The sequence below is a fragment of the Equus przewalskii genome, chromosome 13 (genome assembly GCF_037783145.1).
Source record: "Equus przewalskii isolate Varuska chromosome 13, EquPr2, whole genome shotgun sequence".
NCBI classification, from domain to species: domain Eukaryota; kingdom Metazoa; phylum Chordata; class Mammalia; order Perissodactyla; family Equidae; genus Equus; species Equus przewalskii.
This window is the reverse complement of record NC_091843.1, coordinates 5,233,495-5,251,397: the sequence shown is the minus strand read 5'-3', so window position 1 is coordinate 5,251,397 and position 17,903 is coordinate 5,233,495. Positions and strand designations below refer to the sequence as shown.

The 17,903-nt window shown below is 53.4% G+C and overlaps 1 protein-coding gene across 2 annotated transcripts in view; it reads left to right on the top strand.

Moving 5' to 3' along the window:
* The first annotated feature begins 864 nt into the window (after positions 1–864).
* HRH2 (histamine receptor H2) overlaps positions 865–17,903 on the top strand; it is a 42,321-nt gene continuing 25,282 nt past the window's right edge. Inside the window, exon 1 of one of the 2 annotated variants that reach the window (XM_070568991.1) lies at positions 865–1,235. The gene's annotated coding sequence lies outside the window, so the exon portion shown is untranslated. The remainder of the gene's footprint in view (positions 1,236–17,903) is intronic. The other variant, XR_011525022.1, reaches the window with a different exon arrangement.

The window sequence follows — 17,903 nt, the reverse complement described above, 5'->3', positions numbered from 1 at the left end:
CAGAAGCTGTGACCTCAGAGCTTTAGGGACTGTGACCTTAGTCTCTGCATCTTAGCACATGGCACAGGGCCAGGCCCACAGGGACAGAATGGCCTAGGGTGGTGTGTCAATCATCCTCAGCACGTCTGAAATTTACGTTCAGCTGAACCAGCATCCTTTCGTTCTCCTTTGCCAAACTTCTGCAAAAACACCCCTCCAGGTCCTGGGGAGACACAGGGACAGTGTCTCTGATAACCTCCAGGTATCAGGTTCCCCAAGCAACCAGGAGCAGCCCATCTGACCACCTGCCTCCTGTACACTTGGCTGACCATTCCAGGCCTGGCACAACGCCCTTGGCCATCCTGCCCACCCAGGTTCCCTCCACTGAGGTCTGCGTGGTTAGCACAGCAGCCTTGACATCTTGATATTTAAGAGACAGCTTTTCCCATCTGAGCCTCTATTTTCTTATCTAGAATGTGGACGTTATTTTCCCTACCCAAAAAGTTCCTTTTCCCGAGGACTTCCTCCCTACCTCTTCTCTCTCACCATTCCTTTCTTCAACTAGAACAAATCCACTCTGGGGCTTTCTGAAGTTCCACAGATCCCAGAATTAGCCAGGGTTTTCCCCCACAAACTACTTCTTTCTCTCACTTCTAGCCTGGTTTGAAGTAGCTGGGTGCTGGGCACTCAAGGTGTGGGGCCCACCTGATCCCCAGCTGGGCCACAGCTGGGAGCCCCTTCCACTCCACCAATTACGGAACAGGTGGAGGGATGCTGGGTCCCAGGCCAGGCTGAGGGGGGAGTGGGGGGAGAACAAGGGAAAAAAGTGAGAGAAAGAGGGGGCAGTGTAACAGAAAGAAAGAGGAAGGGAGAAGTGTCAGAGCCAGAGAGGGAAGGAAAGAAGGTCTGGGAGAAAGCAGAAGAGAAAGTGGGTGAGAGTGTGGGAGAGGCAGTGCAGAGAGGGAGAAAAGCCAACGAAGAGAAAATGTGTGCGCGCGCCGTGCATGGAGCGAGGGGGAAGGAGAGGAGAGGGAGAGAGAGAGAAGGGGAGACAGAGAGACGGAGAGGGAAGGAAGGGAAGGAAGGGAAGGAGCAGTTGAGAGCGAGGAGGAGCGAGTCGGGGGCGGAGACGAGGAAGTGGGTGCGGGGCGCGGGCGGGCAGCGCCGCCCGCTCCATCCCTGCCCGGAGCGCAGCTGGCGCGGCGCAGGACCGAGGCGAGCCAGAGCGGAGCCACGCTCGGCGGCTGCAGCTCCAGGTAACGCGGCCGCCGCCTCCGCGGGGCCTCGGCTCGGGGTGGGATGCCCGGCGGGCGCTGGCGGGACCGCGCCCGGCGGTTGCTGCGGGTTCCCGCGGCCGTCGTCACCCTGACCCCGGCTTCGAGCCACGGCCCCGCCGCTCGCTGGCGGTGCCTGACCTTGGGCAGGTCCCTCCACCTGCGAGCCTCAGTTTCCTTCTCTGTGACCCGCCGGGTCGTGCCCGCGCCGAGGGGGCGTTGCGAGCGCGGGATGCAGCCCAGGTCCGCTGCAGTGCTCGGGAGCGGGGTCGGGTGTACGTCCCCTCTGCTTGCATGGGGGTGGGTTTAGAAAGTCCACTTGCGCCGAAACAGTCCCTGGTGTGTCCCGGGTGTGGGCGGTCGCGTTTTAGCTGGGAGATGTGTCTGTCGGAGCATGGAGGATTTTGCTTAAGGAAAGCCGATAGAGGGCCTGGACGGGCGGGGAGGGGGCTGCTAGCCCCTCGGGAGCCGTCGTCCTCCCGGGCTGCTGCCCCGATGCCCGATGCCCGGGAGCGAGGACAGGGCAGCGCTCCGCTCGGCAGGAGTCCTCTGGGCACATCTGGACAGCCATTCGCCTCCGAGATAAGGGAATGAGCCCAGCAATGCCCTGAGCTCGGAAACCCAGTTCTGCGCCGCTGAAGTGGTGCAGTTGACCTTGAAAATGCGAGCCTCAGTTACCTCCCTGTGAACAGGGGCATGCTAATGCCCCCTTTGTGATGGCTGTGAGGATAAGGAGGTGGCAAGAAAGCACCTGCACCTGCGGGTTGTGGTGTCCCCAATGGCAGTTGTCACGCCTTCACTTGGGTGGTCAGAATGCTGGCACTGGTTGCCTCCTGGGACCTCATTTGTATGCGCCGGGTCCTCTCTGGTCTCCTTTGCCAGAGATGGTCGGTGTCCTGGCTGGGCCTGAAGCAGGGCCCAGGGAATTTGGGGGACCAGGGAGCTCCACCCCCCAACCCAGACACACATCTTGATGGTTCTCTAAGATGTGAATTCTGTGGAATGACAGTTTATGTCCTGTGAAGACTCCTGGCTGAATCTCTCAGAGTCTGTTTCCTTATTTGTAACAGAAAGTTATGAATTCCTACCTACTAATCAGGTCCCTGTTGCTGGAGGTTATGAAAGGCAACTAGGTAGATTATTTTTATTGACATCTCTGACCCTGAGACACGACAGGAATTGAATAGAATGAGAAAAGCACATTTCTCTGGCACCTGTCCTGTGCATGCCTGGTCCTCTGTGCCTTATGTCTACAACGTTGGCTATCATCCTCACAATAATCATGGGAAGCCCGTGTCATCACACCCGATTTACAGATGAGAAAACCAAGGCTCCCAGGACTCAGCGACCCCACAGGGCACTTTGGAAGGAAGTGGCTGCACTGGGATTGGCCCCAGGTCTGCCTGACTCCGGAGTGCTTCTGACAGTACCACACCGGCCCCAAAATAGGACTGTGAAAGGTGCCTAGCCCAGGACCCGGCACCTGTGGGTGCCTGATCAGCGTTGGTTTCTTGTTCCATGTGTAGTAAGAAGAGCTGCTGCCTCATCCCAGGAGAAAGTGAGTCTGCAGGCTGGCCGTGGGGCTGGAGACCTCTGCCGAGGGACTTCTCTAGGGGTCTGGAAGGAAGGAAGGTCGCTCCTCGGCATCTCATAGGAAGCAGAAATCAGGCTAATTCCCCCAGCCTGCCGACTTCTCTTCCTTCCTCTGCCGCCTTGTCCTGGTTACCCTCACTTCCCTTAACCTTGGCCGGGGACCCTTCTCCTGGCTTCACAGGCACCTTCAGTTCTCCATCCTCCACTGATGACTAACTGAACTGACCCTGCCAGGCGGTGTGTCTGACGGGAAAACAAGGCCAGCTGTGGTCCATCTCCACCAAAGTCCCAAAGAAGGAGAAATAGGATTAAGTCCCAATTACAATGATTTAGCACACCCTTGAGCAGGAAATCCCTGATGATGGGAAAATGGACGTCCCAGCAGGCTAGAGAGGTTCCTTTGCCAAAAATGTTTTAAAAGAAGAGGAGAACATCCAAATGAATGATGGGAATATGAGCGAAGGCACTTTCCAATGCAACGATATTCGTTAATAGTCAGAGAGCACCTAAATGTCCAACAATAGGGGATCAATTATGTAAATTACAGGACAGCTATGTGGCTACTAAAAATGGACAGTTTTTAATAAATGGGGGCACACTTGTGCATATGCATATGTATGACATGGTCACAAGTTTGTGGCAAGCACTTAGAAAAAAGACTGGAAGGGAGTAAGCCAGAGTGTTAACAATGTTTGCCAGTGGGCTGTGAAATTATAGGAGATTTGTTCCCTCTTTATAATTTCTGAACTTTCTAGATTTTATGCAATTAGCGTATACTGTAGTAATTAGTGGACATAGAACTGTCTGGCTTCTAGTGACAATATAACCCACCCAACCCCACCTCCTCCTGGCCAGCACCCAGGACAGGGCTGGCATGTGGATGCTTGTCAATGATAGGGCTACCTGGAAGGCCCCTTAGAAGAAAGAAGGAACACTAAATTACTAATACCAATAACGTCTGACATTTGTTGTATTCTTACTATGTGCTCACAAGAATCCTATGAGGTAGGTCTTATCAATATCCTCATTTTACAGAAAAGGAACCAAGAGTCAGATAATTCAGTCACTTGCCCAGCATCACCTGGGTTTCAAACGCAGGCTGTCTAAACCCAGAGCCTACGGTCCTACCCAGAGTCAGGAGGGTGACAGATTCCACTGCCAACATGTGTGCACCTGTCGCAGAGACCCTGGGGAAAGCAGTGCATCTCCACACTTTACAGGTGAAGAATGGCTCAGCAGGAACCTCTGAAGTGCCAGGCTCTGTGCCAGATGCTAGGGACCCAAAGGGACACAAGCTGCCATCTCTACAGAGGGCTGGGGTGAGAGTGGTGTGTAAACAGTGTCCTCGGGGCTCTGACAGGGGGAGGGGGTAGTTTAGGAAACTGTGGGGCTTCAGAGGAGAAAGGGTGAAGGCTCCCCAGAAGAGAAGATGTCTGAAATGGTTCTGGAAGGATAAGCAAGAATTCACTAGATGAGCAAGAGAAGTTAGAGCAGGGTTCTCACCTGGGAGCAGTTTCATCCCCAGGGGACATCTGTCAATGTCTGGAGATAGTTTCGATTGTCACATGTCGGGGGGTGCTGACATATAGTGGGTAGGGGGAAGGGATGCTGCTAAATATCCCACAAGGCACAGGACAGCCCCCGCAACGGAAGGCTGTCCTGTCCAGTGTGTCCCCAGTGCCGGGCTGAGAAATCCAATTAGAGAAGGGCGTTTCCCGATGGGCTCAGCCCAACAAGGCACCCACGGGGATTCACCGATGTGCTGGGCACCAGAGCCTGTGACTGCACTGTTGGCCGCTGGCCTCCCTGCTGCCACTCTGCCCCCACCAGCAACCAGACTGGTCTTTAAAAAAAAAAAGTTAAAGCTTTATAAAGGTATAATTCCCATCCCGTGAAATTCACCCATTTAAAGTGCATAAGTCAGTGATTTTTAGTATATTCACGGTTATGCAACCATCACCACTATCTAATTCCAGAACATTTTCGTCTCCCCAAAGAGAAACTTTGTACACAAAACTGTCACTCTCTATCCACCCCAACTCCCGCCCAAGGCTAGGCAACCACTAGTCTATTCTCTGTGTCTGTGGATGTGCCTATTCTGGACATGTTATATCAGTGGAATCATATAACATATGATTAGTGGAACAATATATGACCTTTTGTGACTGGCTTATTTCACCCAGCGTAATGTTTTCAATGTTCATCCATGTGGTAGCATGTGTCAGTACTTCATTCCTTTTTATGGCCAAAATAATATTCCATTTTATGGATATACTGCATTTTGTTTATCCATTCATCAGTTGGTGGGCATTTGGGTTGTTTCTACTTTTGGGGCTGTTATGAATAACGCTGCTGTGAACGTTTGTGTACAGGTTTTTGTGAGGATGTGTATTTCCATTTCTTTTGGGTACATACCCAGGAGTGGAATTGCTGGGTCCTGTGATCATGCTCTTTAGCCTCTGAAGGAACTGCCAGAGCGTTTTCCACGGCAGCTGCGTCCGGTTACATTCCCACCAGCCGTGCGTGAGGGGTCCGGTTTCTCCACATCCTCACCAACACTTCTTATCTGACTTCTGGATTCTAGCCATCCCAGTGGGTGTGCAGTGGTATCACCCTGGGTTTCATTTGCATTGGTTGCAGAAGGGAAAGCGGGCCCTAGGCAAAGCCACCTGGCTAGCTCTCCTCACTGAGCGGCAGAGCTGGGATTAGGACACGCTGTGCTGCTGTGAAGACCCTTTTTCTCACCAGGGTCCTGGGGGCTGCTCTGGGGGTGGGGTGAGGGGCAGCCTTCGCACCCAAACAGCCGCTCTAGCCTCACCCAGCCGCCTGCACTCGGACGCTCCCAAATGCAGACCCGTGTTTCCTCGCGGCTCATTTCTTCTCCTGGCTCCTTCTTCATCTGGCGACCTTGGGTGCCTTCTCTCGAAGGAAAGGTGGGACATGAAGCCCAGAGGATGGCCGTGGGGAGGGGAGTAATGTTTGCCGGGGAGCCACAAAGCTTCTGGCACCATCTCTCCACCTTTACCTTCCTCTTCCCAGCACCCCGTGCTGTGGGGGGAAAACGAAGCCTCAGAGAGGATCCCGGCTCCTTTCCCCTCCACGGCCTTGGCCTCCTGGGGTGAGTGAACTGCTTCCTCCACTGTGGGGCAGGCCGCCTGGGATCCCGAGGTGGACTCAGGGGGTCGTGGCATAGAGAGCCACAAACCTCCCATCATACGGTGAGAAGATGCCTGTTCCGTTCTCCTTCAAGCCTTCTCTCACATCACAGAAAAATGTCAGTGAGGTTTCTGTCTGTCCGTCCGTCTGTCCGTCCGTCCATCTGCCTGCCCAGCACGGGGCTGGGCTGGCTCTTGGGCAGCAGCAGCTACATGGAATATAACAACATTGGGTGTGTTTTCACTGCATTTATTTTCAGGGTGACTTATTTGAAGGGAAGTGATCCTGGTGGTTATTAAAATGATAAAAAAAATTCCTTTTGCAATAAATTTAGTCACTTTAAAGAAAAATGTTAGGTAAAAAATGGAACTAGTATTTTACGGGTTTGGCAAAAATTGTGGAGGTGGAACGTGAACAGATGAGGTTTGAGAAACCCAGGAGGTGTGGGACGGGATAGGCTGTCGGGAGTTAGAAGCCGAGAGGGTCTTCCCGACTGCGACCAGCTGTGTGGCCTCGGCCTAGGCATTCAGCCTATCTGTGCCACACTTGCAAAATGGGGTAACAGTGTCTGCCCTGGCACTCCACAGAGTTCTCCTACAGGACTCAAAATGAGCCCCGGGGCAGGCGGAGGGGCGGTGGAAAGCAGGGAAGGGCCGAGAGAATTATGTGAGGTAACCGGTGTATGCGAATGTGCCTGGCAAGTTTTGACTGTGGGCTGCTGATAGCGTTAAGGTGGCCCAGCTGGCTGCAGGACTGCTGCCTGTGAGAGCAAGCTGCACCCTGCTGGAGGGCAAGACCTTCCTGGAGTGAGGCCCGCGGAAAGCAGAACAGAGGAAGGAAGATGCAGTGTTGGGGGGGACATTCTGGTGCCCAGCTCATGAGGCAGCGGCTGCTGCTGGTGCAGATGGTGGTGAATGGGATGGTGATGATGGTGGGATGATGGTGAGGACAGTAGTAGCCATGATGGCAATGGTGATGCTGATGGGTCAAGTTTAAGGACCTGAGGGCTGTTCAGTCATAGAGAAGCAAAAACTCAGAGAACATGGACCTCTCTAGGGCTGCCTGGAAAAAGGGACTTAGGCTTGTTCTCCGGGGCCTCTGAGCTTTTCAGGAACCTACAAAATATCTACAAACTCTCTCTTTCTCACACACACGCACACACGTACCAGATCTAAAACATAAAAAGAAAACCACAAACTTGCAAGTAATAAATGTTTAATCAGACATCTGCAAATGTAATACTGTGGCAGCTAGGCCGTGGCAGTTTATATTAAGTAGCTATATGTGGGGCTGGCCTGGTGGCGCAGCGGTTAAGTTTGCACGCTCTACTTCAGTGGCCCAGGGTTCACAGGTTTGGATCCCGGGTGCAGACCTAGCACCGCTTGTCAAGCCCCTCTCTTACAGCAGCCCCCATAAGAAAGAGGAAGATTGGCACAGATGTTAGCTCAGTGACAATCTTCCTCAAGCAAAGAGAGGACGATTGGCAAGAGATATTAGCTCAGGGACAATCTCCTTCACCAAAAAAACCCAAAAGTAGTTATATGCAAATTATATCTTCTATGGAATGTGCATATATCACAATATATTTGTTATGCCGTAGGGTATGGCCTCCAAAAAAAAAAGAATATGTAGGTCTCCATAAATGTCTTTAAATGGCCATGACTGACTGACAAATAAGTTGTAAGATAGTAAGCCCCCTGTCGTTGGAGGTATGCCTCTCTGGGATGCTGTAAAAGCAGTTCCTAAACACCGGGTGACCCCTGTGTCTTGTTTCCACCCGGAGCCCTCCAATTTTGTCATCTGCGGGGCTCGGATTCCTTCCCTCCCACACACACAAACAAAAGTTGCTGGAAGAGGCCTTTGCCATCCAAAGCACATGTTCCCAGCTTTCTGCGGAGGAACCTGGGGTGTGAAACTCGCCAGAGGTAACACAGCAAGTCAGACTCCCACAGGGACTCACCCGCAGGGTCCAGATTCCCAGCCCATGCCCTCTCCACCCGGTCCCTGCCTCCCCGGCCAGTTCTGCCGCTGGATGGCAGAGGTTTGGGCCTCGCTGCAACACTGCAACGTCGCCTCCCCCAGAAGGACAAGGCAGATCTTCATTTGGCACAGTCCAACTCCTGCCCTGAGACCGCCCTCCGCAGGCCTTCCCACATCTGCCGGCCTGCTGCCGGCTGGGGACTTTTGCCAAGTCACACAGCACCATAAACCTTGATTTCCTCCTCTGTCAAACAGAGATGAGTAACGGCGTACGTGTAGTATGTGTTGCAGAGATTAAACGTGATAAAGCATGTAAAGATTGGCGCTTCCAAAGTGCCCGATAAATGGGATATGATGTTGTTACGATGGTTGTTTTCAATCTGCCTTTAGGCAATCCAGTAGGTATTAATTGAGCCGCCCTGAAGTGCCTGTCGGGGAACAAGGCAGCAGGGATCCTGGCCCTCAGCAGCGCTCACTTTCAGTGGGGAGAGAGAAATAATGAACAAATAGGGAAGCCAGGAAAATGCCAGGGAAAAATGGTGCTGCGGAAGCCAAATGAAGGGGGCTAGGACAGAGGTGAGGGAGCAGCTGCGGGGGTCAAGGAGGGCCCGCTGTGGAGCTGATTTTGCAGCCTGATGTGACTGTCCATGTCGGCGTGGATCACAGCAGAGCTCCAGGGTGGAGTGAGCAGCACGTCCAGGGCACCGGAACAAGGTCAGTGCGGCCAGGTATCCACTGAGGCCCGGGGGTGAGGTAGGAGATCAGAGAGGTGGGTGCACATCTGTGGGGCCTTGTGAGCTGAGCAGAGGGTGCAATGGGACACACAGGCGAGACATAAGCCGGTGGTGGTGTTGGTGGGTAAAGGGAGCAGCAGGGAGGCCAGTCAAGAGCCGTCACGAAAGTCCAGGCGGGACATGGTGCTGACTTGGATGAGACCAGCGTGGTGGCTGCGGCCAGGGAAGGCGAACACACCCTGGGGGTGTGAGTTTCAGAGGCAAATGCACCAGGCTTGCTCATGAGTTGGCTGTTGAGGATGAAGGAAAGACAGGAGTCAAGATGATGCTAAGTGTCTAGCCTGAGGACCCAGGTGGATGAAGGGGAGGCAGAGAGTGAAAAGAGAACCAGGGTTCTCCCCAAGTCCCACACTTCCCAATTTACATGGACTTTGTGCCCGCAATATCCTGAATAGGCCCATCCCGAGAGCCAGAAAGCAGGCTGGCGGTTGTTGGGGATCGGGGACGGGGGATGGGCTGACTGCTTCAATGGGTGCAGCGTTTCCTTTTGGGGTGAGGAAAATAGAGGTGCTGGTTGCACGCCGTTGTGAACGTCCTGAATGCTACCGAATTGTACACTTAAAAGGGTTAATTTTATCTTATGTAACTTTCACCTTAATTGAAAAAGAAAGAAGGAATAAAGACTGTCTCAGACAAACAATAGCTAAGGGAATTTGTGGTCACCCGATGTGGCTTCAGTTTCCCACACTAACTGTGGGCAGATGCCAGGCAAACAGCGTGGGGTCTCTCACTGATGAGAAAACATCCCAGCACGAACTGGTCACACAAGTAGTCAGGGAATGATCTGGACTAGATGCGTGCCTTGGGGTGGGGTGGGGGCACCTATGGACGCTCAAAGACTATGGGACCAGGCCTGGTTCAAAGCCCTGCCCACCTCTTTACCAGCCGTGTGTCCTTAACCTGTCTGAACCTGAGTTTCACCATCTGTCAAATGGGAATAATGATAATCTCTGCCTCACAGAGATATTAAATTATCCGTACTGCTCGGCAAATGGAAGTGGTCAGTGTCCTGGCTTGTGGTCCAGGTCCCTTCCTCCTCACTGTGATGCCAAGCTGATGAGGATCTGGGGCTGGGCCAAGGGTGGGAGAAGACTTGTGCCATTGCCCTTTGGGACCTTTGGAATCTTTTTACCTCAGGTCCGTATCACCGGTTCAAAACCTGACAGCCACATAGTTTGACAGGTGGAGAAGCGAAGGGGAGGGGATGCGACAGGGAAAGGAGTGGAAGCTGGGCCTTCAGGTCACACCCAGGGGCAGGACCAGCCACGTGGCCCGTCAGGGCTCCAGGGCAGGGCTACCACTTGGTCTGCTCAGGCCAAGAGCCCTTTATAAGAAGGCCTCCACTCCACGCTCACGGCCCTCAGGGACCTCTCCTCTTCCAGGCTCATTGCGCGGTTTCAGAATCAGACTGTGCTGGTCTCTGGTCTTGCCGTGCCTCTGCAATGCTCCCCGTGCCTGGCATCAAGATGACAAAGCCTGCATGACCTGGCCACTCCAGCTGATCCTCAGGGGAGAAGTGTGCCTGGGGAGGAGTGCTGAGGAGTTTGAACTTAGTGCCGAAGGCAAGAGGAAGCTACTGAAGGTTCAGGCAAGGCCCAGGATTTCCCAGGGAAGTGGCAGCGGATGTGGGAACCCAGGTCTCTGGATGCCAGCCAGCTGACAATCAATGAGGATACCGTCACCAATCAGCATGTAGAAAACGGCACTTCATGGCAGGCCTGGGGCACTCTGCACATCTCATTTACTCTTTACCACAACATCCTGAGGCGAGGGACTTTTATTTCCCCCCATTTTACAATGCAAAGAGTGAGGCTCAGAAAAGGTGAGGAATTTGCCCAAAGTCTCAACACCATTAGGCGGAAAGGTCAGGATTTGAACCCGGTCCGTCTGACTCCAGAATCCCTGTTCACCACCATGTCTTTAGCTTCTCCTACAAAGAAAAAAAGAAACAAAAACCCTCTGGCCTTTTCAAAGGGACCCAGTGACTGCCTGCGCTTTGGCACCCATCCTCCTCCTTCGAGGTACCCCTCCTGCAACGGCATCCGTGCCGCTTGGACTTCTCGCTCCTTACTGCCATGGGCTAGATGGTCGCTCAACACCTCTTCAAGGTGGTAAAAGACTTCTGAGGGAGGCTGGGCATTAGAGAGAAAGGCCTGGTCTCCGGGGCCTGCAGCCACTGGGGCCCAAAACCAGGCACGGTCTTTCTCCGTCTTCCAGGCGCCTCGTCCCAAGCACTGCAGCCCCTAGGCGGGCCCTCCGCACAGGCTGAGAGGGGAATGGATCTGAATGTCGTCTGGAATGTGGGGCAGGTTCTGTAACCACCACTGTTGGCGCAGGTCGTGTGAGCCCCACCCGCCCTTTGGACATGCCTCCACCAGCCCAGAACGGGATGGTGGGATCAAAGTGGACATTTTCTTAAAGGAATGCAATCAGCTTGGCATCACAGTGAGGAGGAAGGGACCTGGACCACAAGCCAGGACACTGACCACTTCCATTTGCCGAGCAGTACAGATAATTTAATATCTCTGTGAGGCAGAGATTATCATTATTCCCATTTGACAGATGGTGAAACTCAGGTTCAGACAGGTTAAGGACACACGGCTGGTAAAGAGGTGGGCAGGGCTTTGAACCAGGCCTGGTCCCATAGTCTTTGAGCGTCCATAGGTGCCCCCACCCCACCCCAAGGCACGCATCTAGTCCAGATCATTCCCTGACTACTTGTGTGACCAGTTCGTGCTGGGATGTTTTCTCATCAGTGAGAGACCCCACGCTGTTTGCCTGGCATCTGCCCACAGTTAGTGTGGGAAACTGAAGCCACATCGGGTGACCACAAATTCCCTTAGCTATTGTTTGTCTGAGACAGTCTTTATTCCTTCTTTCTTTTTCAATTAAGGTGAAAGTTACATAAGATAAAATTAACCCTTTTAAGTGTACAATTCGGTAGCATTCAGGACGTTCACAACGGCGTGCAACCAGCACCTCTATTTTCCTCACCCCAAAAGGAAACGCTGCACCCATTGAAGCAGTCAGCCCATCCCCCGTCCCCGATCCCCAACAACCGCCAGCCTGCTTTCTGGCTCTCAGGATGGGCCTATTCAGGATATTGCGGGTACAAAGTGCACCACCTTTCCCCTCCCGCCCCAGCCGTCTGCCGGTGTCAACGTGTGTCCACGTGAGAGACACACACATACCTTCCCTTCAGATGTCTCACTCGGTGCACGTTTGGACACCATCCCTCATCACCCAGACAACCTGGTGCATCTTTCGGATGGCCGCATGGCACGCTGCGTGTGCACTTTCCCACCGGTTCCAGCCCCTGCTAACGCTCACAGTGTTGTGGGGAATCCCAGGACGGTCTCCTAGACGTGCACCTGCCGGCTCAGCACTGTGAGTGTTTTCAACATTCATGGGGTCTTCCAGGCCCATTAGAATGTTGCCTTTGGCATATGTGTGCTCACACATGCTCACACACACACACACACACAAAACTGTTGCCGCCACCGCCTGCAGAGCCAAACTCCGTTCCTCTGAGTTCCCCCAACCCCTCGTTGCCCCACCATGGCCCCAATTACCCATCACTTGGCAGTATCTGAACTGCAGGATGCTGGACCCCCTTGTCCCTCGGCCCCCACCCCACAGCTTGCCTCAGGCTCCGGAGTTGCAGTGAGCAGGGGCCCCTGAGCTCCCAGCAGTGGGTGCTGTGGGCACTTCTCAGGTGGGGCTGCACCTGGGTCCAGCATCTGTAAGGGAGAAGAAGAGCTTCCTGGCAGCCAGAGCCGGTTCAGGCCCCACCTCCAGACCTCAAGCACTTTGTTCAGTGCCTCGTGTGAGTGTGGCCCCTCTGGGGCTTGCAGAGGCTCGGTGCTCTCCTTAAAGAGTGAACGTTGCCCCACTGACGTAGCCCCTGCTTCTCGGGCTGTCTGGGACTCCTGGCAGGGGCAGAGCTCCTCAGGGGTTGAGGCTGGGCCGATTTCTGATGCCCTCAGCACAGGTACCCAGAACATTTGGAATGGCCGATTTTGGGGGAAAGTTCTGAGAAATTATGGCTCATAAACACAAGGAACTACCTTCCTGGGACCCAGTGACAGCGGTGTCTCATGACCTGCAGTGATAACTGTGGGGGTCAGCAGGGTCGGACCCAGGCCTGCCCCCAGCTGCCACACCCTGGGCCCTGGTGTGCAGCGGAGAGGAAGATGCGTAGTAGCCCACTGCCTTCCACTCCGCTCACCCCCCGACCCCCCTGAGGCTCCCGTGGCTCTGGGTTAGAATCCACTGTCTCCTGCCGCTGAGCTTCTGCAGGGACAGTTCCCTGTCTGGAACCTGCTTGTCCCTCATTTTCGCTGAGTTTCCTCCTTCCCGCAGGTGCAGAGCTCAACTCAGATATCCCCCAGACCAGATCGGTCGCCCTTGTGGCTTCCTGAGGCGCCATATGCTCCCCTTTATAGGACTCCTAACACGACTACAGCTCAGTGAGCAGCTCCACAGCGACCTGTTCACGTTTCTCTCCCCCGCCACGACAGGAGCTTCTAGAAGTCTGTCTCTGTTGCACTCACCGCTCCATCCTCAGAACCCAGCACAGTGTCTGCCCCGGGAAGGCACACGGTAAACATACAGAGAGCGCATGAAGGCTATTTCCTGGCCATGTGGCTGTAGACAACAATACAAATAACATTTTTATTATTATAAAATAATAACTTTATAGCATTATTATAAATAATACAACCTACCAGGTGCCAGGCACTAAGCGTGTTACAGACCTTTCCTCTCTGCATTTTCACATCCACCAAGTGAGGACACATTATTATCCCAAGGTCACAAGCTGTGAAAGGACATCACAGCGGTTAGAACCCAGACCGGGCAATGTCAGAGGCCTTGCCCTCAGCCCCGAGGCTGCCCTTCACTTCTCTGAGTGTGGATGTTTGCAGAATAAGGGTCACACCACCTCCTCTGCAGGATTGCCCACTGTCTCCCCAGAAGGTGCCAGCACACGCTTGTTGCTGGATGCAGACCGTTTTCTGTTCCTGTTGTAAATGATCGCATGGGAGATCAGATTCATCTCTCAGGCCAAGTGAGAAACCCAGTCAAAGGAGCTTAACTGATTCCCCCACATTGCTGGCTGCCTGTGCAATTGCCAGCTCATCACAGCTGCGCCTGAGGTTTAGGTGCTTAAATCCTGAAAGGGAAACTTCATTTCACTGCCCAGTGAAAAGGAAACAGAAAGTGGTAGACCTGGCTTGATAAGATTTGGAGGGGAGGAGACCCCGAGGCCCAGACGTGCTTTTCTGGGTGGCCTGGCTCTTCTAGCTGGCAAAGAGAACGTACCACCCGCAGGACTTTTTCTGGCATTTCGTGGGTGAGGAGCAGTGAGAGGGAAGCTGGGGCCTCAGACAGACCTGGGTTTGCCTCCACCTACACCCCTGCTCGTGGGGTGACCCTCCGAGCCCCGTTTTCTCTGCTGCCGCGTGGGAGGATGGAAAAGGGAAATGGTATTCTGGGTCCCACCCACTACAACTCAGTTCCTGGGGAGACACACTTTGATGGTGAATCACCCAGGACCCCAGTAGGAGGAGAGATTTCCTGGGGCCCTGAAAACTCAGCATTCTACCCAGTGGGGACCCTGTGCCCCTCAGAAAGCACAAGCCTCTGCCATAGGTGGTCCAAGTGGGAGGAGGAAGTGAGAGAGGATGGAGCAACTATTTCTGGAAGACTTCCTGGAGGAGGTGATAGAGGAGGCCAGGATTTGAAGGAAGAGTGAGGGCTCACCAGGCATGGATGGGAGGAAAGGCATTCCAGGCAGTGGGAACAGCATGTGCAAAGACACAGAGTCAGAATCGGCCCGGCACTTTCCAAAACCAGGAGGAATTAAATGCCATCAGAGCTGTGTTTCTCAAAGTGTTGTCCTCAAACACTAAAGGACAACTGGCAGGCAGGAACTGAGACTAAAGAGGGAAGATAGAACCAGTCAGCAATGACCTGGATTGCCACACCAAGGATCTGTACTTAGAGACAACCAAGGCTGGTCATGGGAAGAGACTGGAGCAGACCTCCCAGCATTTGTGGGCAGAGCCCAGCATAGTGGGCTTAACACACATCTGCGAGCTCATTGAGTGCATTCAACATACTGAGCTGTGGCTGACCGGCCAGCACAGCCTCGGAGAGGTGCGCCGTGCGGCGGCTCAAGCTGGCCGCTGCTCTTTCTCATGGCTTCAGTGCTTGGTGATGACCAGCTGGAGGTCAGGAGCCTCCCTGGGGGCTGGGGGTGGGGCACCACAACCCATGAGCAAGATCTCCAGAAAGTGCCTTTCACAGGCCATGCAGGCAAAGACGAGACGATGCGAGAGTGAGCAGTGTGACCCGTACAGCTGCCCGCAAGATGGGGTGCTGAACTCTGTTTCCACTGAGTTCATGTGATTTTCACACACACGCGCAGAATGAGAGAACAGACAATTATCTAATGTGCATGGACCATTGCATGAGATCTAATGTATGTTGTACTGTTTTTTCAACTTTTTGTTTGTGTTTGAAAAATTTCACTGTAAAATGTTGGGAAAAATAGCCTTTTTCTCACACATCCATTCAGACATACTAACCCAGCCCACTGAATCCCATGGTGAGCACCCTTAGATTTCCAAGGTGAGGAAACCACACACACATGCATGCGTGCACACACACACGCTCCCTGTGCCTCATAGTTCTCCCTTATATAGACAGCAGGAAATGTTTGCTGGCTGGATGGATGGACGGAGGGACAGACAGATGGATGGGTAGATGGGGGTGGAGAGAGGTGGGCAAGATCCAGTCCCTACCTGGGACAAATGCCGAGCCATATTAACAACACAAGGCCACAGGTGCCCACAGCAGAACTCAGTACAAAGGACAAGGGAGGGTGCCTGCACCTCCAGGCACCACGGGAGCTCCCAAGGGACTGCGGTGTTGGAGCCCAGCCTTGAAAGGAGAGCAGCTGCCGTGAGCAGAGGGAGCGGGACTTTTGGGGAAGGAGACAGCAGGGCTAGGGCAGGAGGAAGAGGCCTGGCTGCATGAATGGGGAGGCCGGGGACGAACGCGGGGTGTTAGGTAAGATCCAGCTGGAAAGCCGGGCTGAGGTCTGGTCCCAGGACGGGTGGGAAGGCAGGCTGAAGGCGCAGGAGCTGCGCGCTCATCAGCTCTCTGGCCACTTAATGGGGTGTGACGGCACTCTGCCCCTGACCGTCCATCTCCTCGGCTGCTCAGTGGGCAGTGATTCCCTCCCTCGCGGGGCATTGTGAGGATGAAGCGATACTCCATTTACTGTGCGTGGCGCCACCATGCCCAGGACTGTCCTGCAGCACGGATGGCCGTAATTTGGTGAACCATCCCCCTGCCGATGGACACTCAGGTGGTTTCTCATTTTTTGCTACTTGCAAACCTGCTGACACAGACGTACATCTTTGCACAATAGTGGTTGTGTTGCCACGGCCTAGGTCCCCAAAAGAATGAGTTAGATCTCAGCGCCCTAAGGGAGCATCCATTATACAATGGGAATTTTAAAGTTAAGGAAAGGTGAGTAATGTGGGGAGTGTGTGTGAAGCAGTGCCCTGCGGGGCCTGTGTGCACCTAGGGGCAGGGAACAGGAGTGGAAGCCCCCATCGTGCCAAACGGGCAGCAGCAGTCACCCCCTCACACCGGCAGGAGGGCTTGGGTGTGTGACAGCCCAAATAGCTGGCCCTTCCTCTGTACCTTAGGATACTCCATTTACTGCAATAAACATGTCATCGCTTTGGAAGTTTGAAAGGAAAGTTCAACAAAGTATGTTTTATGTTAACTGTGATGACGACAGTCTTGTGGCAGTGATGGCGATAATCTTGGGTGCCATGGCCCTCTCAGCAGGCGTTCTACCCACGGGGTGCAGGATGGATTGAGCTCCATGCAATGACCCCTGCCTTCACAAAGGGTCCAGAAACTTCTGGGACCTGGGATGCAAAATAGAAACACAGTAGAAGTGGTTCTTCTTTGAAACTATGAAAAAAGGAACCGCTGCTTTCTGTTCATCGTTGTGCCTCAGCACCTGGAAGAGCATTCGGCACATTGTAAGTTCTGAAAGAAATATCTGCCACATGGAACAGAGGGAGGGGGCAGAGAGGACGAAGGAAGGGAGAGAAGCAGGGAGGGAGGAATTAATTTCTAATTATATGAGGCTGGTTCCTTCAGATTTGAAACCCCCCAAACGTTAGCTAAAACATCAGTCCAATGTCAAAATACCTATACCTGGCTGTTAAGGAAACTCAGAGAGAATTTTGATCAGAAATAGGGATTCTCAAAAAACATACCCTGGCTGCTACCCCCTACAAAGTTAATTAAGTGTGGCGGTGAGAGCCATGCTGTTTGGGCTATTTATGTAATGAAAAGATCTTCTAAAAATAATACCCAGAGGCCCAGCCTGTGAGGCAGCGTGGCCAAGCCAGCTGGAGCAGCAGAAGGTGACCAGGAGCTGTGCTCCCTCAACCACTACAGTGGTTGTGATTAAGTGAGGCTTCTCATATTCGGGTTGCAAAACCGCTTCAGGCAAGAGACTAGGAGAGGCTTAATTTATGTCACATGGCACTTAGCTTGCTTCTGAGAGGGGTTCCGCTGTCGATGTGATTTCTGCACAGTCCCAAACCCCAGGAGATTGCTTGCTGTCTGCTCTCTGGGAAACCAGGATCATCTTGCGTGAAAGGATCCAGGAATCAGCAGGGCCTTAGCTTGTTTTGCATCAGTTGGCATCGTAGGATGTTACCACTAGGAGGGGATCTGAGATTTAACCAAGAAGCATTGTGTGTGCAGCCATTCTACTGAAGTGATGTTTGCAGAGGGAAAGGAGGGAGGGAGAGAGGAAATAGAAACCACCCAACTGCCCATGATAGGGGCATGGCGGAATAAACCTTGGCCAGCCACCCCAGGGACTGTTACGCAGTCATTAGAAAGACTGAGTGAGTTCCGTACCAGCTGACCTGGATGTGGGCCCACATGTGCTGCTAAATATGAAAAGTAAGATTTAGAGAGATGTTTAGAGCAAGCAGATGTGGGGTGGGGATGTGGTTGGCACACTATGACCGTGGGCTAAATCTGGCCCTCTGCCTGGTTTTGTGCAGCCCATGAGCTAAGAATG